A 26,636-nucleotide genomic window follows, 5' to 3' on the forward strand; every position below is an offset into this window, starting at 1 on the left:
ACCATCCGAAATCGAAGAGTTTTTACGTCGGGAAGAATGCCCATCGCCGAGCCGCCTATCACGTTCCCTGTCGCCATCGTCACCATGCTTTGTATCTCCTAACCGAGGTTACGCCGTGCGTGGACGCTCCCCGAGCCCCCGAAGGTTAAACCGAATAAAGCAGCCTCTGGAGGTGAGGTTGCTTCTGAGCGCAAGGACAAAGATCCTCCACCGACGACAACTCCGACGACCACTCCGACGACCACTCCGACGACCACTCCGACGACCACTCCGACGACAACTCCGACGAGAACTCCGACGAGAACTCCGACGACAACTCCGACGACAACTCCGACGACACCTACGACGACAACTTCGACGACAACACCGACGGTGACGACGACGCGGCCAGACTTGACGCCTTTACCGCTTCCCATAGAAGTAACGTCGGAGTATGCCCACCGCAGCCTCAATACCCGACGAAGCCGAGATCGGACACCAAAGACAACGTGCAATACAAAAACGCGAACAAGTGACCTTGAAGTTACGGTCGACGGTCACGCGGTTACTGCCTTGATCGACACGGGAGGTGACTACTCCGTCATGAGCGGACCATTCGTTGTTCGACTCAGGAAAGTGACAACAACTTGGGATGTGTAAGGAGATAGCGCCACCCAGCGGCGTTCGTGAGGAAAAGAAGAAAAAGCACGAGGAGCGCGTGCGGAGGGGAACGCGGGGCAGGTCGAAGAGGATTACGTGGCAGAGAGGAGAAGAGCGCGGTGGGCGACGGACGTGGACGAGTTCTGCTGGCTCCCCGAGTTCCGGGCTTGGGCCTTAGCCGCAGACGTCCGGGCCACCAGACCTGGACATCCATCGTCGCGAGCCTCAACCACCAGGCCCAGGCGCCACTCTTCTCCGTCCATCCGTCAGCTGCTCTACATAGGCCGCTTCGGGCGCCTACGTGACCTTTTTCCGGGATACCAGACCTGGAAACCGTGCCGGGAGCCCACGAACGCTGACGCTGCGGTAGCGTTTCATCGACGTTGGAATGCCAAGAGACTCCTTGACTGCCCGACACCCAGCCAGTCCTCCCCGCTCGTTGCTCAAATAAGACAAGTAGTGTGAACTTTCCTCTTTGACTCTTTTTCCTGCATTTATCATAAGCACTTTGTTCTGTTCCCCCATGTGTTTTTCCCGTGTATTGTTGCGTTGTTCTCTTGTTCCTTTCCTTTCTTCTCGCTCATATTGTAATTGGTTTCCTTTCCGTTAAAAGCCGCCTCGTTTATTGTTTGTACTTTTATGTTTGTTGAAAATAAGACCTGCAATATCTCACAGAGTCCTCACAAATTTGGCGTCCACTACGACAGGACGAGGTCGGTTATTATTTCTTTGCCTGTTGTGTTAATTTAGGCACAGTATGAGCGCGTCAGATTTGGTTACTTTGGGCGAGCGCATGGGCTTGTGCGGCGCGGAGTTACGAGCGTGGGTGGAGGACGAGCTTCGTAAGGCACGGGAAGAGAGAGCCGCTGAGCGTGAAGCTGCGAAGCAGAAATTGGAGTTAGAGCGAGAAGCTACGAAGCAGAAATTGGAATTAGAGGCACGGAATGTAGAGGCTGAGCGAGAGGCTGCGAAGGAACGCTTGGAGTTAGAGGCGCGGAACTTGCAGCTACAAATAAGGCTCATGGAGGGTGGCGCAAATCCTCCGAGTGACCGTGGAGAGCGTAGCGTCTCATCGACCAGCTCCATTAACCCGCACAGCCTCATACCACAGTTCAATGAAGCGCGGGATGACCTCGATGCCTACTTAAAGAGGTTTGAGCATGTGGCCACGGGGCAGGGTTGGCCAAAAGAAAAGTGGGCAACGGCGTTGAGCTTGTGCCTTGGTGGCGAAGCACTTAGGGTCTTCGGTCGGCTCTCGCCTGAGGATTCCGTGGATTATGACAAAGCGAAGCTTGCCTTGCTTCAGAGGTTTAGGTTCACCGCGGAAGGGTACCGAGAGAAGTTTCGCCAGAGCAAGCCCCAGGATGGAGAAACGGCCTCGCAATATGCTGCCAGGTTGTTTAGCTTCTTTGACCGTTGGGTCGAGATGCGGGGTGAAGGCCGCACTTTTGAGGTGGTTCGCGAGATGGTTGTGAGCGAACAATTTCTGAACAACTCATTCTCGTTTAGCCCTTTTCTTACGTGAGCGGGAGGGCAAGACAGTTGCCAAGCTGGCGGAGGCTGCCGATCATTTTCTTGAAGCACAGCGGCAAAATAACTTGTTGTTCTTCAAAGAACAGGGGGAGCATACGGTGAATAAAGCCAAGGACGAGGTTTCAGGTCCACAGTCTCGCCTTCGGTGTTTTCTTTGTGACAAGACTGGGCACAAGGCGTCGGATTGTCGGACAAAGCCGAAGCAATTGTATTGCACCTGGTGCCGCGAGGTAGGACATGATGCCCAGTCGTGCAAAGCTAAGAGGCCAGGAGACCGTGAGGAGTCCGCCTGTTGCATGACACCTCGATATTCACATCCCGATAGCACAGCAGTGGTAACGCGCGTAGAGGGCCAGTTGGGGGAGATGGTCTGTCCTTCCAACCCGGTGGAAACTGCTATGCCCGTGGCGCACGGTGAGGTGTTCGGCCAGCATGGTTCGGTATTACGGGATACGGGCAGCACCGGTATTGTTGTGCGTGAGTCTCTTGTTCCGGCAGCGGCGCTTACAGGGAAACAGGCTACATTATTCTTGGCCAATGGGACCCGTGTAGAAGTTCCGGAAGCGGAGGTGGTGATTTCCTCACCATACTTTTCGGGTAAGGCCATCGCGCGGTGTTTATCTACACCCCTGTACGACATCATAATAGGCAATGTCCCTGGCGCTAAACCTCCATTCTCGGTTGACCCGCCAGTTCTAACTGATCAGGCAGTTTCCCTTGCCATGACGGGTGCGGTCGATGTTCCTTCCCTTACGGTGACAGCAAAGGTTTCAGAGAGTAGTAAAAGCCCCACTCTGAACACGCTCCACTTGTCACGGCCGGAGTTTCGCTTGAAACAGGAAGAAGACCCGACTTTAGAGGTGTGTCGCAGGAAGTTGGGGCAAATATTTCGTGGCAAGGGACAGACCACCCACTCTTTTGATACAGATGAAGGTGTTCTCTTCCGGACATACCAAGAGTGTCCCGGCCGAGTCGTTGAGCAAGCGGTGGTACCGAAGGGCTTACGCACGCAAGTTCTTAAGTTGGCACATAAGAGTACATTATCCGGCCATCATGGAATACGGCAAACAATAGCTAGGGTGCTCAGTGAGTTTTACTGGCCCGGTGTACAGGCTGACATTAAGAGTTATGTCAGATCGTGTGACATGTGTCAGCAGACTGTGTCGAAGGCAAGGGAGAACAGAGTGAATAACATCATAGGACGGGAACATGTAAAATCATGGTGGAAACCGAGGGCGGTTTGGAGAAAACGGTTTCACAAAGGAAAACGGAAGTACTAGCCGGAAAAGTTCTCGCGACGGTGAAGTGGTTCGATGTGAACAATGGAATACGGAAGAATGTAGCCCACACCTGTTCTTGTTGGAATTGTTTTTGTTTGTTCATGTTTGTTTTTGAGTGTCGGCTATCTACTTTTTATGCTTTCCGTGTTTTTTCGCCCTCTATGGACGCTTTACGTTGATTTTCCATGTGCTCTCTGTGCTGTGTGTGCGAAGGTCTGTGAACGCTTCGAACATTGACGACCGTCGTATTGTGTGTGGTGTGTAGTGTGCGCGCTGTGGTGCGGTGTTCTGTGTTGCGATCGTCGAACGCGTCTGGTGTCGCTCTCCTGAAGTTCAGTTCTTTCCCTTGGAAAAAACTTCCGAAGAGGGGGCCTTCTGTAAGGAGATAGCGCCACCCAGCGGCGTTCGTGAGGAAAAGAAGAAAAAGCACGAGGAGCGCGTGCGGAGGGGAACGCGGGGCAGGTCGAAGAGGATTACGTGGCAGAGAGGAGAAGAGCGCGGTGGGCGACGGACGTGGACGAGTTCTGCTGGCTCCCCGAGTTCCGGGCTTGGGCCTTAGCCGCAGACGTCCGGGCCACCAGACCTGGACATCCATCGTCGCGAGCCTCAACCACCAGGCCCAGGCGCCACTCTTCTCCGTCCATCCGTCAGCTGCTCTACATAGGCCGCTTCGGGCGCCTACGTGACCTTTTTCCGGGATACCAGACCTGGAAACCGTGCCGGGAGCCCACGAACGCTGACGCTGCGGTAGCGTTTCATCGACGTTGGAATGCCAAGAGACTCCTTGACTGCCCGACACCCAGCCAGTCCTCCCCGCTCGTTGCTCAAATAAGACAAGTAGTGTGAACTTTCCTCTTTGACTCTTTTTCCTGCATTTATCATAAGCACTTTGTTCTGTTCCCCCATGTGTTTTTCCCGTGTATTGTTGCGTTGTTCTCTTGTTCCTTTCCTTTCTTCTCGCTCATATTGTAATTGGTTTCCTTTCCGTTAAAAGCCGCCTCGTTTATTGTTTGTACTTTTATGTTTGTTGAAAATAAGACCTGCAATATCTCACAGAGTCCTCACAGGATGGCCGCTGATCCGCCCCGCAGGTGGTAACCTGATTACGCCGTCAGGACGCTGCACCGCGAGAGTTACTGTAAATGGGAGAACCTATGCTACAACCTTCCTGGTCCTACAGCAATGCTCGCGAGACGTGATTTTGGGAATGCACTTCCTGAATGAACATCGGGCGATCATCGACCCTCGATCTAAGTCGATCAAGCTTTCCACAGAGAACGCCATACCTGCTGCGACGAGCGCAACTCATCACGTTGCCTTAAACGTCCTCGACGAAGCATTGAACGTGCCGCCCCGATCGAGTTTCCTCGCCTGCATAGGTACTGGAGACATCGAAACTGCCGAAGGCGTCATCGAGGGGAACACTCTGCTACTCCTGGATCGAGGACTGGCCGTCGCAAGGGGAGTCGCCCAAATCCGAAATGGCCAAGCCCAGGTGTTGGTAACCAACTTCACCGAAGAATACTGGCATCTACACAAAGGTACGACGATCGCTTTCCTCGACGAGCTGGCAGACATCAGATACATATTTGCCCTACCCGAGCAACCCGTAGAACCATCTGACCAACGCCATCAACCAACGTTTCATATCAACCTAGCATTACCACAGAGCAGACAAGACCAAATACGCAATCTTCTTCAAAGGTACAGCGATTGCTTCTCATCAGCAACGAATGTGCGACGAACCCGGCTTGCGAAGCACCGCATTGTCACTGACAAACACGCCCGACCACTGCGACAGAGCCCCTACCGCGTATCGCCGCTACAACGCCAAGCTATCCACAAGCAAGTTGAGGAAATGCTTCGTGACGACGTCATCCAGCCATCGAGGAGCCCCTGGGCAGCACCAGTCGTCCTAGTGAAAAAGAAAGACGGCACCCTTCGCTTTTGCGTCGATTACCGCCGCCTGAACAGCATTACGAAGAAGGATGTCTACCCCCTCCCCCGCATCGATGACACATTGGATCGGCTATGCAACGCTAAGTACTACTCATCGATGGACCTGAAGGGCGGCTACTGGCAAATTGAAGTCGACGAAAAAGATCGCGAGAAGACTGCGTTCATCACGCCAGACGGACTCTTCAAGTTCAAGGTGATGCCATTCGGCCTCTGCTCTGCCTGAGCGACGTTCCAGCGAGTAATGAATACGCTGCTCGCAGGCTTGAAGTGGCAAATTTGTCTAGTCTACTTAGATGACGTTGTTGTCTTCTCCTCAAGCTTTGAAGACCACCTCAGAAGGCTTCTGGTATTGCTGGAAACGATCAAGTCTTCAGGCCTGACACTGAAACCAGAGAAGTGCCACTTCGCCTACGAGGAGCTGCTATTCCTGGGTCACGTCGTAAGCAAGGATGGAGTTCGTCCAGACCCTCAGAAGACGGCTGCGATCGCAGAGTTTCCACAGCCTGATGACAAGAAAGCTATACGCAGCTTCCTTGTAATGTGCGCTTATTACCGGCGATTCGTCACGAACTTTTCGCGCATCTCTGAACCTTTGACCCAACTTACCAAGGCTGACGTGCCTTTTATATGGGAAAGGCCGCAAGAGGAAGCTTTCAACGAGCTAAAGCGACGCTTACAGTCCCCTCCTGTGCTCGCGCACTTTGATGAAAGCGCCGAAACCGAAGTTCATACCGATGCAAGCAGTGTGGGCTTAGGAGCGGTTCTCGTTCAGAAAAATGGTAGACAGGAGAAAGCTATCGTGTACGCTAGCCATGCACTGTCGAGAGCCGAAGCCAACTATTCGACGACAGAGAAAGAATGTCTCGCCATTATTTGGGTCACGTCCAAATTTCGCCCCTACCTATACGGACGACCATTCAAGGTTGTGAGCGATCACCATGCTCTGTGCTGGCTGGCCAATTTGAAAGATCCCTCCGGCCGCCTTGCTCGTTGGAGCGTGCGTCTTCGAGAATTCGACATAACTGTAGTCTACAAATCTGGCCGCAAGCATTCCGATGCAGACTGCCTATCGCGAGCCCCCGTAGACGCAGCACCGGAAGAGGAAGACGACGACGCTTTCCTAGGGCCAGTAGTTCCCTTGCTAATGGTACCCAAAATGTCCGCATTGCGAAATCATTCGGAATTTTTCTGGTATTCAATTCTCTAATCTTTATGCCGGTTGTTTTTTTTTCATTCATTTCTTCCCGTAATTTCTTTTTATCCATAATTCTATCTTTAATTCCTCGCAACACGTACCCAAAGTTAATCATTAGCTTGGCACCAAATGGTAATCCATTAGCTTGGCACCAATTTGTCTTCTTTGGGCTCTCCTCACTGAACCCTGGCCAATCCCCCGTCGTGGGTATGTGCCATGCCACCAAGGCAACAACAACAACAACAAGCGCCAGCAGTTTCGCGCAGCAGCAGCGCTCGGATCCTGAGTTGCAAAGCCTAACTGCTTATGTGAAAGGAAAGACCGCATCGCCTCCCCGAGGGTTCAAGCGCCAACTGTCGTCCTTCGTCGTTCACAATAATGTCCTCCTGAAGAAGAACTTCGCGTCCAACAGAACAGTACATCTTCTTGTCGTGGCCAAGAATCGTAGGCAAGAAATTATGCAGGCATGTCATGATGAGCCGAGTGCGGGGCATCTCGGGATTGCACGCAATATGCACCGCATCCAGGAGAAGTACTATTGGCCGCGGCTAGCTGCCGACGTTTCCCATTATGTGAAAACGTGCCGTGAGTGTCAGCGACGCAAAACGCCTCCGATTAGACCAGCCGGACTCCTGAACCCCATATCACCTCCAACTAAGCCCTTTCAACAAATAGGAATGGACCTCCTCGGCCCCTTTACGACTTCATCATCAGGTAACAAATGGATCATCATGGCCACCGACTACATGACCCGATACGCCGACGCAAAAGCGTTGCCTTATGGTACCGCAACAGAAGTCGCAAACTTTTTCGTCGAAGAAATTCTCCTGCGACACGGCGCCCCCGAAGTGCTCATCACAGACAGAGGGACGGCATTTACAGCGGAGCTGACGCAAGCCATTTTAAAGTACAGCCAGACAAGCCATCGGAGGACAACTGCCTATCATCCGCAAACCAACGGACTCACAGAGCGTCTGAACAAGACCATCTCAGACATGCTCTCCATGTACATTGACGCCGAAAACAAGACGTGGGACTCTATTCTGCCCTATGTAATCTTCGCCTATAATACTGCCGCCCAGGAGACAACCAGGTTTACTCCATTCCAGCTGGTATACGGCAGGAAGCCCACGACAACACTCGACGCTATGGTCGCGCACGTTTCCGACGAAGACAACCTCGACGTCGCCGCCTACCTTCATCGTGCCGAGGAAGCCCGAATTCTTGCACGGCTTCGCATTCAAGACCAGCAGCACACCGACGCCCGACGCTGCAATCTGCGCCGACGAGACACGCATTACAAGCCAGGTTATCGGGTTTGGATATGGACGCCAGTTCGCCGCCGTGGATTGAGCGAAAAGTTGCTGCGACGTTACTTTGGCCCGTACAGGGTTCTCCATCGCATCGGTGACCTCGACTATGAAGTCATCCCCGACGGCACGACAGCTTCTCAGCGACGCCGCCCACGCCCGGAAGTCTTACATGTCGTACGCCTGAAGCCATATTATGAACGCTAAAGGACTCGAAGTTTTCATTCTCCGTGTTTATTTTCATTTTAAAGCATCGAGACGATGCTTCTCTCGAAGGGGGGTAATGCCACGTATCATTGTAGTGTCTGTTCGTTCACGCTAAAGGCTGCAGGAAAGGGCTGTTATCATTTTTAAGGCGGAAGCCTTTATATGTCTCATCGCTGTAAGCAGAAGTTGTCGACAGAAATGCCACGCTTTTCAATTGGTCGAAACGGTCGTAACGTCACAGTGCGCGAATTTCAAACGGGGCCAATTGTACTTTGCCTAGTAACCATGCAACCAATTGAAGGGATCGTATGTGATGCTCCAAGTAAGTTGGACTGAGTTTAGCTAATTGCTAAATTACCCAATTAGCCTAATCAACTTTCCTGGTCAGGCCATATAAATAAATAAAACCAAGTAAGAAACTGGTCGAGCTCGGGAATCGAACCCCGGTCTTCGGAGTGCGAGACGAGCATGCTATCCACTCCGCCATGCCAGCTCGACGGTTTGGAATGAACAAAGGCGCGTCTAGTGAATACGGTGTCTTCGCTCACTCCCATCCTCCTCCCTTCCCTTCCGGCGAGGTTTCGATGTCCACCGAGATGTGACAGACAGATACATTTCCTTCCCTCAAAAACCAATTTACCGACGAGCGAGGCGTAGAATCGAATGGGGGATGGAGTTATATGGACTCCCTGGCATGGCAGCATTGCAACACGCTGTCGCGTTCCACTCTCAGAGGCGAAGCGTAACATCTTAACCACACATCAGTGACCGCACTTTAGGTCAAAAAAGTGCCCCCCTGAATTTTGACGGGTGTCCACCGAGATATGTGAGACAGTTACTGCGTGATTTCCTTTCCTCAAATACAATTTTCATTTTCTTCATTAGGGTCCTCTTTGTCTTCTTTTAATCCAATTTCCTCCTTTCCTCTACGGTGCGGTTCACGTGTCCACCGAGATGACACAGAATTACTGCGCCATTTCCTTTCCTCAAAAAGCGTTGCGTTCAAAAGGCATCGCGCCGAACGGGTGGTGGCGTTCCCGTGGACTAATACATAATCACCGACTCGCGAGGGGCCTGTCGGAACGTCGAACAAGGCTGCACTCCCTTCCTAGCCTATCGAATATAAAAAAATTGCATACGGGATACGGACCCCGCTCACCGTTACGTCATATGGGCCCCTGCTCATCAGGGGTTGGCAGGAAACGAGGCAGCAGACGCAGCCGCCCGCACGCTCTCTCACCGGGCTGTTTTCTCCTCCCCACCTGATCAGGAACCCGATTTTAATCCGGTCTATACGTTCAAAAATATCGCAACCTACTATCAAGATAGCCATCGCCTTTACCCTAGCCCCTGTAAAGGCCTCAAGAAGGCGGATGAGCGGCTCCTTCTCCGCCTCTTCACCAATACATTGCTGTGCCCGGCAGCCCTAAAACATTTCGACCCCTCCTTTAGCGGCAACTGCCCGCACTGTAGTGCGGTGTCTTCGGACACCTATCACATGGTGTGGGCCTGCCCCTCCAACCCGGCCATTCCCCCTATCCCCAACCCAACCCAGGAGGACTGGGAGGCGACCCTGCTCGGCTGCCACGACTTACAGGCCCAACAAGCCTTAGTCGGGCGCGCCCGGGCGGCGGCTACCGCCACTGGGGTCCCAAACTAGGGACCTCCACCTAGTGTTTGTAAGGATCGGTCCCTTACGGGCTGATCCAAACACCTCCTGTCCGTTCTAAATAAATGTTTTCACCACCACCACCACCCGTGGACTGCCTGTCAGCGCTACAACACGCTGTCGCGTTCCACTTCTAAAGGCGAAGCTTAAGCGTCATTAATTAGCAGTTAATTAGTATTCAGGCTTTAATCAATAATTAACCATTAATTACTGATTTGTCATTACTTAGTAATTAGTACTCAATTATATGTGACGCCACCAGTGCCACAGAAGAGCGAAAGTGGTGCAAAAAACGCTTCCGCCTCTACGCACTTTAGACAGTCAAAGTGCCCCCTGAATTTTTGTTCGTGACGCGAGAAGCGACCAGCCTAATCTCGATTGATCGCAGCCATGAAAGGCTGCATCTTGGTTTTCCCAGATTACTGTAGATGATCTTGTCCTGCTATCTGGAAGTTTCCTTGCCGGCTTTAAATTGAGCGATGCCGCATGCGGCGGACATTCGTAGTTCGACGGCCGACGAGCACGCTTGTTGCTTACGCCGCCGCCGCCGTTGCTTACGCCGCCTGACCGCTCTGTGTTTGATGCACTGACACTGACAAGAGACCTGTTCACATTTGCCAGCAGGACGGGCTTCAGCGGGTGCTTTGTTTCGTTTGATCAGGCGAAAGCATTCGATCGGGTGGAACACTCGTATCTGTTCGGAGTCCTCGAAGCCTTCGGATTCCCTCCGCAAATTGTCAGCAGGCTGCGCTTACTTTACACAGAACTGAATGCTCGTCTCTCCGTAAACGGCCACCAGAGCGCTCCCTTCTCAGTCACCCGGGGCATAAGGCAAGGATGCCCTCTCTCCCCAACGTTCTTCGTGTTATGCCTGGATCCACTCATCCGGCGCATTAACAACAGCCCATCCATACGCGGCTTCCCTCTGCCTGGCCAGGGCCAAATCAAGGTTTCGGCCTACGCCGACGACGTGTTGCTTTTCCTCAAGGACGAGGATAGCTACGCCGCTTTTTCGCGGCTGTTTCTCGAGTACAGCGAGATATCGGGGGCCCTATTGAACAGTGGAAAAAGCAAGGCACTAAGGTTTGGCACGTTCACACCGAACCTTGCGGGCGAGGTCGAGTGGGTGCAGGGAGTGAAAGTCCTGGGAGTAGTATTCCTCGCCAGCGGAGAAGTAGCCCGCGAAACCTGGACTAACCTCCGCACGAACGCTGAGAAACGCCTCTCGGTGGCGTCAACTTTCCGCCTTTCAATGGCTGAGCGCTGCTGTATAGTTAAGTCTACAATCCTAGCGGCATGTTTTTTTGTCGCCCGCATCGCAAACCCACCGCGCACGTTTGCTCGCAGGCTAACCTCGGCCTGTGGCTCTTTCGTTTGGGCGGGCAAAACCGAACTTGTGTCACGAATGTTCATGCGCCTTCCATCGTACATGGGTGGGTTTGGTATACTTTGCATCCGCACCATGTGTAATGTGCTCGCCTTGCGAGGAGTACGCGATCTTGTGCGCAACCCAGACTATCACGGGAGAACACTCATCGCATACTTTCTGGGTACAGCGCGTAATGTGTTTTTTACACAACACGTGGTTGGCCCTACAGCCGAGCAGCCGAGCAGCCGCCGGCATTCTTCGTTAATGTGCGTCGCACACTGGCGTCGTTGTCTGCCAGCGTGCCCGATCTGGATGTTGATGAAACCCCGCCCTCCAGGGTGTGTGAGGCACTAACGGTAGCAGAGCTCACCCGCGAACAACTCCAGAAAACGAGACGGGCGCGCTGGCGCCAACTGACCTCACCTGCACTTCCTGCAGATATCAGGGACTTCGGCTGGTTGCGAGGCTGGCGGGTCCTGCCCACTAGAGACCGCCTTGCGGCTTGGGGCGTGGCGCCCTCCGCCCGATGCCCGCAATGCGGTCTTTTAGAAACATTGCGGCACGCTATGTTTGAGTGTGTAGTTGCGCGCACCTTTTGGATACTGGTGTCACGCATGTTTTTAACCCGCCTCGAAGCGCGCACTAGTTCACGGGAACTGTTGACAAATATGCTCTTGTGTGTCGGCATGTTCGTTATGTGGCGGCAGCGTGGAGCGGCTTCCTTAAATGGGCGTCCGCAAAGAGCAATGTTTCCGATGTTGCAGCGCCTCCGCACGCGCCTCTTTGAGCAAGCATGCGTGGACGCACTGTCAATGAGCGAGGCGGAGTTTTTGCGCAAGTGGTCGACATACTTCATCGTCCTGCGCGGCGGTCGAGTATTGGCTTTCTTATTGCCCTACTGACGTGCTGAGTGCAGCGGCACTGCGCATGTGCATGTGACATCAGACCTTCGAGTTCAGCCGTTTTGTTTTGTACTTTTGTTGACATTAGAAAAATTAAACTTCTCTTTCTACGCCGCCGTCGAATGATTCAGTTCTTTTGCGGGCGCAAGTCAGCCCGAATAAAGAGCTGGTTGGTGTCTTCCTGACCGCCGGATTGCCGTCACTACAACGTGACAATATCAAGACGCATATTTTATGAAGTCGAGCATTGTTGCACTGTGTGCCAGTTATTGTCTGGAAAGTTAAAGGAAGAACGATAAAAAAAACAGAATTCGGTGCCTATCGAAATTAAACGAAGCTTTATTCACAGTCAGATTAGTGTCCACGAAAACAGCTTTCTTCTGCTAGAAAAGACCGGTGAATTTCGGAACTTAAATGCGTGCGTATGCCTACGCTAAGCCTACGCTCCTCCGTCATTGCTGTTGTGATGTATCGTAGCATGGAGGAAAATAATCGCTCCAAATGAAGTTACTGACCTTAGTGCAAAAGACATGCCAATGTCAGTTTATGAACGAGCACCGCCGGGACCAGGACATAAAAACAGGACATGCCTACACATCAGCACCGAAGAAACGCTCCCCAAACTGTTTTTTTCGCAGTTTCTATGGCTAAAACATTGATAAAGCGTCCCTCGTGAGGCATTTCGTTCAATACAGCTTTCCTTACTCCAGCACATCAGTCATTTCACGCGCTTTTTGCCGCACGCAGTGGGAGAAGAAAAAAATAAGTATGTCTTTTTTTATGCTTTGCGGCTCGCATGCGTGGATTCACCGTATATAGTTTTTAAGCCACAGGAAACATTATATTGATGACAGGAGGCGGGCTGAAATATCACACAGCTGCTCTTGCGACGAACTTCGCAGCTGGGAGAAAGAAAGAACGAAACCCCACAGACCGTTTGCGCTGTAGCACCTAATATGCACCTATAGCAGCCTGCCTAAATTCCCGATCCACTACAGCACCTATCACTTTGAAACTTGCGCTGGCACTATACTAATCGTAAACTTTCCCCGAATCGTTAATGACGAGCTAAGGCTCACGGGAGGTAAAGAAACAAGCCCAATCCCGGCTCAAAGTCTCCATCACTCCGTAGCAAGGTGAAAAAGGTAAGTTACGTTCTCGGGTTAGTTTCCACCTGCGAGAAAAAATTCGTCTAAGTCAAGAGATCCGAAGAGGAACTCAAGCACTGAGCATGAGAAACTTGCCAGTGCACTGTAGCATCTCATCCATGCTAGAAATGTCTATTTAGCGAGCCGAATGGCAGTTCAGGAACGTATTATCGGGCAGATGTTCACGTCCATGTGGATTTTTTTCTGTCATTTGTTCACACGAGTGCGTGCTCTTCTCTGAAAACAGTGCCGTAATATATGCACCGAGAAGACAAAGACCACTGCGCTTTTTAAGCCAACAGTGATCCAACTCCGAAATAATCGAGCGTACCAACTAAATTTTCAACAGCTCAGCAAGTGAATTCAGTTGTTTGCATTCAGCACCAGTATTGTCTGGTCTCATTCCTCCGTATTCATGAACTGTCTTCAGATTGCGTGCACCAGCTATCCAACCTTCTCTACTATCTCTACTCGTATAACTTAGCAGTTCACTACAAACAGCACATAACTACCTCTGAGAGTACAATGCTTTCGATAGCCAATTTAACAGCACTTACACGAACATATCCTTCGCGTTCTGCTCACAACTGGACGGTACCTTTCGTACGAACGACGTTTGGTCAGCAAATGCTCGCCCATACTCTGCCCACTCTGTTGAACTATTTTCGCCAAAATAAAGTTAATATTGAAAATGTTAATAATAATTTAATACAGTCATTCTTTCTCTCGCAAGTGTAATTTTTTTTCTGGTTTCCTGCAGTGCGTTCCTCCTATGTCTTTTTGTATTTTTGTGGGTTTGTTGCTATGCACAATTGCTGTTATTCGTTCATCAGGTTTATCATTTACATTGTGCCTTTACCCTTAACACACTCAAAAAAAACTGAACTATGTGTAATAACAGCTACAATGTCTGGTAAATGTATTGGTGTAACTGTTATTACCGACACCTCGCTTTTTTGTCATGTAATGGGGGCGAGCGCCGTCAAGTGAATTAACGTTCACTTTTTGTTTCGGGTCCCTCATTTCTTACTGAAATGGAAATAAACTTCAACTTGAATTTCAACTTCAACCTTCATGATTCGCCTCGAGCTCAGCACTCGTAACAAAATTTAGAGCAAGTTTTAATGGACATTGCGGGTTTCTTCGCTTAAGCATGAGAATGTTGACTAGCTGTTTCGAAGCAAAAGCTTGAGGACGAGACCTCGTGCTTCGATCGCCGGCTGCCTAGTTTTTACCTTCAACTGAGTTATAAGTCAAAGCACGAAAAAGAGAAAAAGAAACTGAATCAATATCCATGACTTCATCCTCGCTGCGCGAACAGAACTCGTTTTATCGCCGCTAAGCGAGACAACTAGGCTACCGCCTTTTTTTTTTCTCCAACTTACTATTTATTACATTAATGCGATGTTTTATGTACACGAGCTATTTACAAACAGTGGCACATCAACACACAAGCACGAGAAAAGTGTCCATTTGGAGCACATCGTGAATACATATTAACAGGACTTATCTAAACAACAAAGAATTAGAAAGAAGGCAATGAACAACACAGCACTAAGAGTGAGTACCACTACGGTTCATACTCGGTCTAGGCATACAGTTATTTTAGCTGTACAATGCCGCTGCCAAAACGCCTCGTGTTAAAGTGCACCACACTCTCACGCTGTGCACTGAAGAACGTCGCCTTCACCAACTTCCATCTGCTTCGTCCCGCGGCGATTAATGTTTCAAAATCAAGCACCAACCTAGTTGGTGTGAGATGCGAGTTTGATGTGAAACCATGAAAAAGAAAAAAAATGAATCAGTATCCATGACTAAGAGGCGAATTCGCGGCTACGCGAACAAGTCACCTTTAACGACCTCTCAGCTAGGCTATCGCTGAGAGTGCTTTCTCTCTGATTGAATTGTAGTAAACATTCTCTGTAGTTTTTTGTTTCTATCGCTGCCACTGCGCGTCGCATGGCGCTGAAAATAAGAAACTACCATCGGAATCTTCACTGCAATATGTAATCAAATCCTTTAGGCTCAGGGCTGGCTATTGCCAGCGTAGGAGCGATACGGTATATCAGTGTTTGCAAAGCGTATGAACAAGACAGTCATTATGAATATATATGCGCACCAACCCGTCGCATTTTATAGCTTTCTCGAAGTTACATGTGACGATACCAGCGTTGATTTGCGCTAGGATCTCTGCGGGGGCCAGAAAGATGGAGGCAGTAGATTATGTCCGAAATAGCGGCACTATCGTGCGTTCGCCCTTCCGTCTTTCAAGGCCGCGCTTTACGTGCCCTCAAGCGTTAAGTGTCACTCGCCTAACATATTGCCCTACGATGCCTCCCTTTTTCTCCCTCCATATAACTGTTTTAACTAGGTCCGACTTTCGCCATTCAGCACGTCCTTTTTGGACAACGACACGACGGTTCTAGCCTTGGTTGGTGGACAGAAACACGTAAACGCAACTATTCAGCAAAGTTAAGAGGAGGGTTCACGCGTGAAACCTAAACTGTATGTATGGCAACTTCTACCTCCCTTCCCTTCCACTATATCCGCACTGGCCTACTTTGCGTCTTTATTGGCGGTAACCTTTAGTAATTCTCGCGGAATCACTGTGCACCGAAGAATTTCTTCACCTCCTCTTTACCGATCTCCTTGAATTTGCCCATCCAATCCTTGCACTTCTGTGCAGCTGCAATTGGTATTAGGCCACCCGCTAAGCGTGCGTTAACGCTACCCGTTATTCCTGATTCGTTCTTGCTACAGCTAAAAGTCCTGAGCCACAGATTCATTTTGCGCCCCTTTCCACGGCGGTCTTCACAGTAATGAGCGGAAGGTTGTTCATTGCCAGACACTGTGATTCAATACATACAATATTTGGGCTGCGCTCATTAGCCACACATCGATTAAGGTCCTCAGTATTCGCATCTAAGGGAATTGCAGTGCCTACCTTCGACAGGTACACTATCGAAAGCACCAAGCCAGTTTCATAGGTGTGCTGGAACCCTATTTGTTTATTTATTTATTTATTTCTTTATTTATTTATTTATTTATTTATTTATTTATTTATTTATTTATTTATTTATTTATTTATTTATTTATTTATTTATTTATTTATTTATTTATTTATTCGTTCAAGTAGCCTTCGCGGTGGCTCAGTGGCTATGGTGCTCGGCTGCTGACCCGAAAGACGCGGGTTCGATCCCGGCCGCGGCGGTTGAATTTCTTTGGAGGAGAAATTCTAGAGGCCCGTGTACTGTGCGATGTCAGTGCACGTTAAAGAACCCCAGGTGGTCGAAATTTCCGGAGCCCTCCACTACGGCGTCTCAGATAGCCTTAGTCGCTTTGGGACGTTAAACCCCATAGAACCAAATCATAAAACCAAACCATTCATTCAAGTTACTCACAGGCTCATTTTACATAAGAGAATGATGTTAATGTTCCCTGAAAAGGGATGATTTCCGGTTTGCCTCATATCTCCGTGACATGAAACAAAAAAATTACCCAAGCGGAAATTCCTCCTTCTCTGATATAGGCTTCCAGCTTGCCTCTGAAACCGACTCGAAACGTAGCGACTAGTGGTGAAGTTTGTGGGTCGAATGTCACATATTTCAACGGGCTATTATGACACATACACGGTACGCAGATGTGCCAGGAATGGGGATGTTTGTTTCTATAAACTGTCACTACCTTAGAGCAATATTCGGCACCAGAAGCAAAGCTAGTCTCGTCGTTGTAACCAGCAATCGCGTTAATCGTAAATCAAATTTATTTTCCGGCCTAGAATGTACCTTTGATTTAAGTGATAAATCGGCGCACAGACTGACAGAGCCTTAGAGCGGTGAAAGATTTGAATATGGTATTTACAAAAGCCGTATGAATATTAACCGATATCCAGCAGCATACCCGATTGGTTGTCGCACCTGTGTATTAGCGTTTACGCGCCTTCGTGGAGACGTAATAGACGTGTTGACGGCATCAAAGTCGTAATGAAATTACTGTCGCTCTTCATGACATGCATGTCCTTAAATTAGGCTGGCTGTCAGATATATCCGATGGCGATCGGGTTGGGCTGAAAACTGGCTGGGGGCAATAACGGCCACCTGATCATACCTGCGACGGAGAGAGAAGTGTCGTGCGCTTATGGGCAGACTGTGAAGAAGCGGTGCGTATCTGAAGATGGCACATTTAAAACTCCTAATTCGTTCTACATATTTTAAATTTCCGTCCTAAATTGAAAAGAAAAATGGAGGATGCTTAAGTTTCGCCTTCAAGCGTGAAACACGACAGCGTGCTGCCGCGCTGCAAGGGAATCCACGGAACGCCATCCCCCGTCCGGCCCGGCGCCTTCCCTGTTGGGGAAATCGCAGCAAGCCGCAAGCTTCGTTGTGAAGGTGCCTTGGATGTGCGCTGCGTTATTCGCCGCTCACCGCATGATTCATGCGTCCCCGCACGGCCCCACAGCGCCCGAATGAGACGAGCGAAAGGCGCTGCCGTCGTGCGCTGTCTGTTGGGGCAATGACGTACATTGCGAAGAGGAGGAGGAGGGAATGGTTTTAGTGGGCGCCGCCTGATGGCGCTACGTGCGCTCCAAGCGAAGAGAAAAAGTAACGGAATCTTACGTTTGCTACTCGCTTAACTAGACTCATTTAATTGCCATTCTCAAAATTACTAATACATACCGCATTAAATGTCTCTAAAGTACCCTTCTAAGACAACACAGTATTCACTAGACGCACCTTTGTTCATACCAAACTATCAAGCTGGCGTGGCGAAGAGGTTAGCGTGCTCGCCTCGCACTCCGGAGGCCCCGTTTCGATTTTCCAACTCAACCAATGTCCCCGGTTTTATTTATTAAACCTCCAGGGATATTTCACTCACGACCAACGCCGCCAACGACACGAGTCCCTTAACGCTGTCGCGTTAACTGACCGCATTTCATATCTGAGGACGTTTTAGCTACGATCGCATTCGTTAAGCTTCCTGTGCGGAAGTTTCAGGCGTGCAGAGTCAATACGAGGCGCTAGTTAGACCAAGTGTGCCAACTAGGCTCCACTCGGTCCTTATTTGGTGAGGTTAATGATGCATGAATAATCTAAGAGCTGTCACTCCTATTTTCATCATAATCGTCATCATCATAAGCCTGACTACGCCCACTGCACGGCAAAGGCCTCTCCCATGTTTCACCCTGTCCTTTGCCAGCTATGGCCACCATATCCCCGCAAACTTCTCAATCTCATCCGCCCACCTAACTTCCTGCCGCTCCCTGCTACACTTGCCTTCTCTCGGAATACACTTCGTGACCCTTAAGGGGTAACTTCGTTACCCACTTCGCACCAGTGCACTTCATTACCCTTGAGGGGTAAAGAATTGCACTGCGCAAGCCAATTTCTTATTCTTGATTTCGGCGAGGATGCCCTTAACAAGGGTTTTTTCGCTCACCTATTCTGCCGGATTTCGGTGTATTACCGTTAGATCTCACATATTTCTCTGCATAGCTCGCTGCGTTGTCCTTAACCACGGTGGAAGAAGAGTCTGTTTCTTCCCCCGTGTCCTTAACTTAATATGAACTCTTTTTGTTAGCCTCCTTGTTTGTATGCCACAGGTCAGTACCAGTAAGGTACAGCTGTTGTATTCTGTTGACTTGAAGGATAATGATAAAAGGCCATTCATGATCTGAGAGAATCTGCCATATTCGCTCCACCCAATTCTTATTCTTCTTGTTATTTGTCACCCATAATCGGGATCAGCGGCCACTACCTGCCCTAAGTAAACGTATGCCCTTACCAGTTCCAGCACCTCGCTGCCAGTTATGAACTGCTTCATTTTTAGAATGTTCAAAATGGTCTCCAGGTGTCTAGGAACACCTCTTATCAGATGATATTAACTATGCAAGTTAATGTTTTCTTTAATACTCTTCCTCATCCATATAGTGGTCTATACGGGACGTTCTTGTTGAGGGCACGCACTGATTTAGATATGCTGACATTTTTGGCTGTGAAACGAACATTGACCACAGGCCTTTGCTTGAATATCACCACTGCTGAAATGATAACTTCACTTTCCAGTTTTAAACCCTGAAGTACGTCTCATACGAAGTCAGCCCTCTTTTGGGAAAGTAAATTCGGTCGATGCCGGGATAACAGCTGAGTAGCGTCGATGTCCATTTTCACAACGGCTATTTTTTTGCAGACGTGAGCGTTGTATTATGGAATTGTTAAGCTTCATGCTGCGAGAATAATAAAGCGAAGTCTTAGCGTCCCTGAAATTTTAAAGGGCTGGTGCTTCTGCCTTTCTTGTTTTTACAGGTACGCGGTTGCGGATGATGGACAAAATGTTGATTGGGGAGTGAAAACCGGTTGAAAATTCTTGTTTTGTTTGATGTTTAGAGCACAGCACAGGCGCTCTAGATTTTTTTTTGCTGAATAGACATATTTAGGATATGGGAACAAAAGTCATTCCTTCGGGCGCTAATTCCTCTGACAAAAACCGCAATTGATAAAGGACAAATGTGCTGTTCAAGCAGACGGTCACCTGCGCCAACTGTTAATCATAACCGAATTTGTAAATGTTGCCATGATTGTCTTATGCCATGATTGTCTTAAAGAGGTTTAGTGGCCTGTTCATTCTCTTTGCGGAGAGAGCGTCTGGGTGTAACCGGTGAGTATGGAGGTTAGGTGGAACCCAAATGCTGAAAAAGATTCCATATTGCTGGTGTAAATATTTACATCGACATTAAATTCATTCTAATTAAATTAGATTTTAGCAACTTGTTATTCATATTATCACATAGCGTTGACTGACAGCCAAGGATGACAGCCAAAATGGATGACAGCCATAGGATGACAGCCAAAATGGCGTATAAACAAAACTCTTTATTTGGGCTGACTTTCACCCGCAAAAAACTGAATGACTCGGTGCCGACGCACGAACAAGCGTGCTCGGCGGTCGCCTCAGCAGCACTCAAATTAAGGCTGATAGCGATCTTTCGAGACACGCGTAAAACTTCCCACAGCGTTCTGAAAATACGTAGAATCGGCTCCGCCTTCATGCGACCAATTGAGATAAATCTGGTCGTGTCTTGCATCAGAAACAACACGATAAAACGACCGGCAGCACTGAAGAATGTATAAACGATCAATATAAAGGTTTGCGCAAATATGCAATAACCTTGGCATGTGTACATATGTAAATAAAATTTTTTCTAAACAAATATCAACCCATGAACTCAGCTGTCGTCACCAGGAAAGAAAAGACTAACGATGATCTTTTACCCTGTCGATTATGCAGCCTTGGGAAAACCGTGGAAAGCAGCGAAGTAATTATTAAAGCGAACCGCGAGAGCACTCATTGGGATTGTGCTCTAAATCATTGCTCTGTGAAAGCGGACAGGAGTTTAGGTTTATTTAAGCAAAACCTACTTAGTATCTGTAAGGGTACGGGAGCGTGCTAGTTTTAGGCTCCAGCTGTGAGCAACAACGAAATTGCCTGCAGCATCACAAAGCCACTGCGGCGTTTCTGACATACAGATATTAGTTTGGGCTTAAAAAAAGAAATAAGAAAAAGTTCCCTGCCCGCACCGTCATACTGGGCTAACATACAGAAAGTAGTTTGAGGTTAATGAGACCTAGCCCGCTCCACAAAAGTACCGCGGATGGGCTATCATACAGATATTAGTTTGGGCTTAAAAAAGAAATAAGAAAAAAAGTGCCCTGCCCGCACCGTCATGCGACACAACGGGTTAATAGTCAGAACTGCTGTAGTGAACTGACGGAAAAGCTCAGAAATAACAGGAAACGAGTATATTGACCTTATTTCCGGCGTTTTGCTCGCCGCCCAGAGTGTTCTCAATGCGTAGTCTCTTTTCTCATCGGTGTCGGCGAGAAAGCTGGTCGGTTTCGTCCTGAATTGCGGATGTGAGTACTGTATTTATATGCCGTAAAACATGCTTGTGAGAAAAATTAAGAAGGATTTTATGTGCATTGTGGAAATCTCGTTTCCCTACTTCGCTTTCGACGCGGTCGACCATCGTCACCCTGCCTCAGCACAGCACAGGCTGGGCGAGGAGGGAAGTCTCCCTCTTGGGGGAAGCGGGACCAGCGACGGGAGCGCCACATCGAAGGCACGCGGAGATCCGCGGGGCCGCTGAGAGTCTCTTCGAGATCCGGCTAGCGTCGTGAGCGGTTTCAGCCTCACGCTCTTGTCACCTTCCGAGACAGGTGCACGGTCATCTGTCGTGCCTTGCCGGTGGACTTCTGGTTCCAGGCAGTGAAACGAGCGCAGCAAACGAGCGCTCTTCTCACCTTCCCTAGCAAATGCTCAGGGATGGCTTTGCCCCACGAATGCGGCGCGCACGAGAAATCAGGCATGCCATTAGACAGTTTTAGCTGTGCGTCCGCAAGGGCTTAGCGTACGCAAGGAGCTTGCGGGGACCGTAGTGCGCATGCGCAGAACGCAAGTGCGAGCCCTGCGTCATGCGTACGTACGCAAGCCTTCGGACTTTTCATTGCGTTGCTTACGTGGCTTGCGTGGTTAGCATTGGCAACATGGCGGCGCCCTGCACGCCCGCTTCGGAACAAATATTGCATCGCCGCTGCCTTTTTCGACGCGATAGCTTGCTCTAAACGGTTGTATTCAATTTGATTTTGTGCATTCTCACCCCTCCGTAACGATAAATGTGACAAATAGTCATCGTTTTTAAGAGAAATCCAAGAATTTCTTGTTGTTAAGCCTAACTATCTACGGCGTACCCTGTCGTCATAGCAAAGACCTCCGGTGAAGTACTTCTTTAACTTTGCGCTAGAATTTATATTTTCATCTGATTCAATTCATTTACATTAAAAAAAGAAACAAAGGCTTCGAATGCAACCACCACAGCCATTAATAAAAGAGGAAAATGTTTCCTCAGCCCACAGTTCAGGAGCTTTGACTTGCTGTCGCTAGAGGGCGCCACTGTATCCTACGCTTCCCGGGCGCTACGCTAGCCACTCCCAACTAAAACTGTCGTTGCCAGGACGGGTGGCAGTGCGCGTAACGTGCGCCCTTAGCGTACGCACAGCTTTTGCGGACGCACAGCTAAAACTTCCTATTGTCGGCGCGTAAAAATGTTCGCCGCCGATACCTCCTAATTCGCGCTCCTACCCCATCCGGTAAGCACAAAAGTCCTTCTTACGTTAGCCTTGTATTTCGGAGGAATGCCTCGTTGATGTTTTGTAGCTAGCCTTCCCGCTTTAAGCATTCATTGCACGTGCAATAAATATCATGTGAGTGGTCACGTTCTGTCGTCCCTCCCTTTCTTCCTCGAGACGAACGCCTACGCGGCTAGCGAGCGGTAACGCTGCATCCGCGATATGGGAGTATGGAGGCGCAAGACCGTCGCCCCACCCCTCCTCCCCTCCTCATTTTTTCAACAATGGCATCCAAATGTGTGGCAAGCTCTTGGAACAAGGATCGACACTCAGTTCGGTTCTTGGAATGCCCGTCCGGACTTAAACACTGTTAGGCTTGACCCGAATTCGGAGTTGCTAGCAAGGCTATTATGCTTTCTTTACCGCGAGATAAGCGGAATAGCAGCATGAGGGAATTCCGTGCCTGCTACGTTTTCAAGAGCACTTCACTGATACACCTTTGGAAAGTGAACCTACGAGGTCCGCACATGGAGAGCGAGAACGAGGTGTCCTCAGAGCAGAGGAAGCCAGAAGCGAGTGAATGCGGAAGTCTGAAGGGTGGCCCCATTTTTCTTGTATATAGCTGTCAATATTCTCCATTATGTCTCTTCGGCTCTGGGAGCCGGGTGCCGTAATCTGCTTATTTGTATTGCAGCCATGACTGCAGGAAATGCACCGGGGCGCTCCGACACTGCGGGAAGTGGTGGGCGTCGTTCGCTCAGAAGTTGCTCGTATAGCAGCGAGCGAGTAGGGTCACCTTGGTAGAAAAGTATGTGCTGCTGGCCTTGTGTTCTAGCTGTTGTCCTTGGCCCTTGGTTGGCTTCGGCAACTGTCAGAGCGAATGGGCCGAAGGCTCTCCAAGAGCTGTCTGTAGAATTTGGGAAGAAACAGCCGTACTGTGGCACAAGCATGCGCAGAAGTGTTTGCTTGTTTTATATCAACCTCACTAGACCAGGGAAGTATCGCCCAACTACAGAAAGCTGACTACGTTCAGACGAACTTGTTATTTTTTTTTCGGCTGCGGAGCGAATTTATAACTTCGCTGAACCAGAGACGCTAAGGCGGTTCTACAGAGCTTAGCATCATCATGCCGGACAGCGCACAGAGAATCCGCTTCGACTGAAGACAGCCACCTACGTTGAAACGAACCGAGTGCTTGGGCGGTGCAAAATAAAATTTATTGGCACTCGCATTGCTCCGCATTTTACCAAATGGTCAGATTGCGTGGTCCAAATTGCCTTCGATTCAAACTTTTGGAGATCGAGGGAGTGATATGCAGGGTTCGAGAGAAGCCTCCCTGACCTGCTTTCCTTTGTCGGCGTCCGTGAGTGCTACCCTGCGGCCGTGAGTCATCGTAAGCTCCGGAGTCTCGAGCGAGCAGTTTGCAGCGTCTACGAGAGGGAACTGAATGCCCTTCCTCCCAACAAACGTGCCCTTCCTCCCAACAAATTTTGGGTGCCTGCCGCTGGACAAGGAGGGGTACCCGGTGACCTTGCTGCTCATCTGTTGACCCTGGCAACGCGCTTGTACGAGTGGTCCTGCAGTCGTCACCTCAGCGCTCGTGGACACTTCGTCAATGGCCTCCAGGGATGAGCTCAACCGTAGGCCAACACTTAAAGGGCAACTGACTAGGGTAGATAACCTCTGTCAAATACTAGAGCCATGCACGCCCCGAAAAGCTGTAAAAATTAAAATGAAAGCCAACTCGTTCTTTGCTTCCAAAAGCAAACCTCCTCGTCCTCTGCTCTGGCTCCCGAGCCTTTGGTTTGACGTCATACGAAAAACTTTCGCTAAAGGCATTCCATTGGTGCGTCGTTCTGACTGACTGGCGAAGGGTAGGCGTAGCCGGGGCGTCGCATCGTCTGGTCGTCATCGCCTTCCGTTTTGGCACATCCTTACAAACCCGCATGAAGGGAACAAAACTGAGGAGGGAGCGTCCGGAGACAGCATTGAACCCTAGTCATAAAAGGTAAAAATAGTAAAAGCAGAGAGTCGGTTTCCACCCGCCGTGATCACGCAGAGAGAGCCCTCTGCGTGCGCCCTCCCTCCTCAGTTCTTTTTACGCCATGCAAGACCCCCCCCCCCCCCCCCCAAATAAGGTTTTGAGTTCCTTGTGCCAGTTCATGTATGTTTCAGCGTGTTCTGTGCGCATGCCGTGTCGTGTGTCGCAGGTCCTTTCCCTCGCTCGCACAATCGACTGCTCCGCGGACACACTGCTTATCGTTCGCGCATCTTGTCTACACCTTGGCTCCGTTTAACGACATGAGCTTAGGAGCAGAGAATAGACACAAACACGCAGAACACAAACAGACATGCAGAAAAGCAAACGGGTGGCTCGTCTACCGAGCCGGAGTACCCGGGTTCGAACCCGACCGCGGCGGCCGCGTTTCGATGGAGGGAAACGCAAGAGGCGCCCGTGTGCTGTGCGATGTCAGTGCACGTTAAAGATCCCCAGGTGGTCGAAATTATTCCGGAGACCTCCACTACGGCACCTCTTTCTCTCTTTCTTCTTTCTCTCCCACCTTCCTCCCTTCCCTTACGGCGCGGTTCAGGTGTCCGCCGAGATATGTGAGACAGTTACTGCGCCATTTCCTTTCCTCAAAAACCAATTTACCAGTTTTTTGGTTGCCGGGTCTGCGCTTCGCTGTATGTTTCGATCAAAACAGACTCCCGACCTTCTGGGCGTGAAACGACCGGGAGGCCTAAAAAAGTATATTAATAACAATGAGGCTCGCTAACTGGGGTTGACAAAGAGATGTATGAAAAAGGATGCGTTCGCTAACAAGTTTAGGAGGTCGATCCTATCGCGCCTCTCGACCGTTCAGTGTGCGGAGAAAATGCAACGACGCTGTTTCGTCATTGGAGGCGCACGCCGCGACTGGAGTCGAGCCACGATCCGGCACAGATTGCCAGGAGATTATCAGCTGAATCATGTCTGGCTCCAACGCATCGGCCTTCCTGACAGAACGGCAAAGAATGTGATGGTTTGCGGAAGACACTTCGCTCTGGGCGACTACGTCCACGACCCATGCAACTGGGGAGAGGAAGGACAAAGAAAAAAAAAACGCGACAAAACACCGCGAGGAGACCCAAAGAGCAAAATAGAGGGGGTTGTTGGAGACCTGCCGCTCACTCACCCCCCCCCCCCCCGTCCCCCCCCCCCCCCCGTCAAATGGACCGGGTAGCAAATACCAAGGCCGGGCCATGACATAGACTTGTGACACAGTCCACCAGACACCATGCCTCCGGCTAGCATCGGAGGAGGAAGGGCGATTTTCCCTTGTGGAGCCTACACGACGCGGCGCGAGAGCGAGAGAGAAAAATCGCTAGGAAGGAACGGAAGGAGAGGAGCATGTCAAAGTAGCCTGATTGCGATGGCTGTAACAACGCTGTTAATGAGTCTTCAAAAAATATATCCGGCCGCGGCTTCCGGGAACGACGCCTTGCTACTAGATAGGTAGAAAATATTTTCGACCAGAGGATAGCCAGTTGCTAGTTGGAGGGAGGGATGTGGAAAACATATTCCCCCCCTTCCTTTTCGACGCTGCCAACCATCATCACCGTGCGTCAGGGCAGCACCGGCCTGGCGAGGAGGGAACTTTCCCTCATGGGGAAAGCGGAAGCAGCGACGGGAGCGCCACCTCGAAGGCTACGCGGAGGTCCGCAGAGCCTGTGAGAGTCTCCTCGGGATCCGATTACCGTCGTGAGCGGTTGGAGCCGCACGATCAGGTCACCTTCCTCGACAGGCGCATGGAGATCTGCCGTGCATTGCCGCTGGAGTTCTGGTTTCAGGCAACGAAACGAGCGCAGCAAACATGCGCTCTCCTCATCTCCCCCGGCAGAAGCTCGGGGATAGCTTTGCCCCAAGAATGCGGCGCGCACGAGAAATCAGGTATGCAATTGTCGGCGCGTACAAACATTCTCCGCCTATACCTCGGAAGTCGCGCCCTACCCCAGCCGGCAAGTCGGGAGGCCTTCTTCCGTTAGCCTTCTATTGCCGAGGAATGACTCGTTGACGTTTTGTGGCTAGCTGGCCCGTTTTATGCATTCATTTCAAGTGAAATAAATAGTATACGAGTGCTCACGCGGTGTCGTCCCTCCCTTTGTCCCTCGAGCATGAACCTCTCCGCGGTTAGCGAGCGGAAGCGCTGCATCCGCGGAGTGGGAGTGCGGGAGCAGAAGGCTGTCCTCCCGTATTTCCACAGCACAAAGCGTAATTATTTACCGACTCGTAATATTTTCCTGACCACCTGAGGGCACCAAT

General features: G+C 50.2%; 1 protein-coding gene across 1 annotated transcript in view; it reads left to right on the plus strand.

Annotated features, from left to right (window-relative positions):
* The first annotated feature begins 638 nt into the window (after nucleotides 1-638).
* LOC149333482 ((3R)-3-hydroxyacyl-CoA dehydrogenase-like) overlaps nucleotides 639-26,636 on the plus strand; it is a 37,457-nt gene continuing 11,459 nt past the window's right edge. The window contains exon 1 of the mRNA XM_089558692.1: nucleotides 639-4,289. The gene's annotated coding sequence lies outside the window, so the exon portion shown is untranslated. The remainder of the gene's footprint in view (nucleotides 4,290-26,636) is intronic.

The sequence above is a fragment of the Amblyomma mixtum genome, chromosome 8 (genome assembly GCF_055824585.1).
Source record: "Amblyomma mixtum isolate Tamu chromosome 8, ASM5582458v1, whole genome shotgun sequence".
Classification (NCBI taxonomy): Eukaryota; Metazoa; Arthropoda; class Arachnida; order Ixodida; family Ixodidae; genus Amblyomma; species Amblyomma mixtum.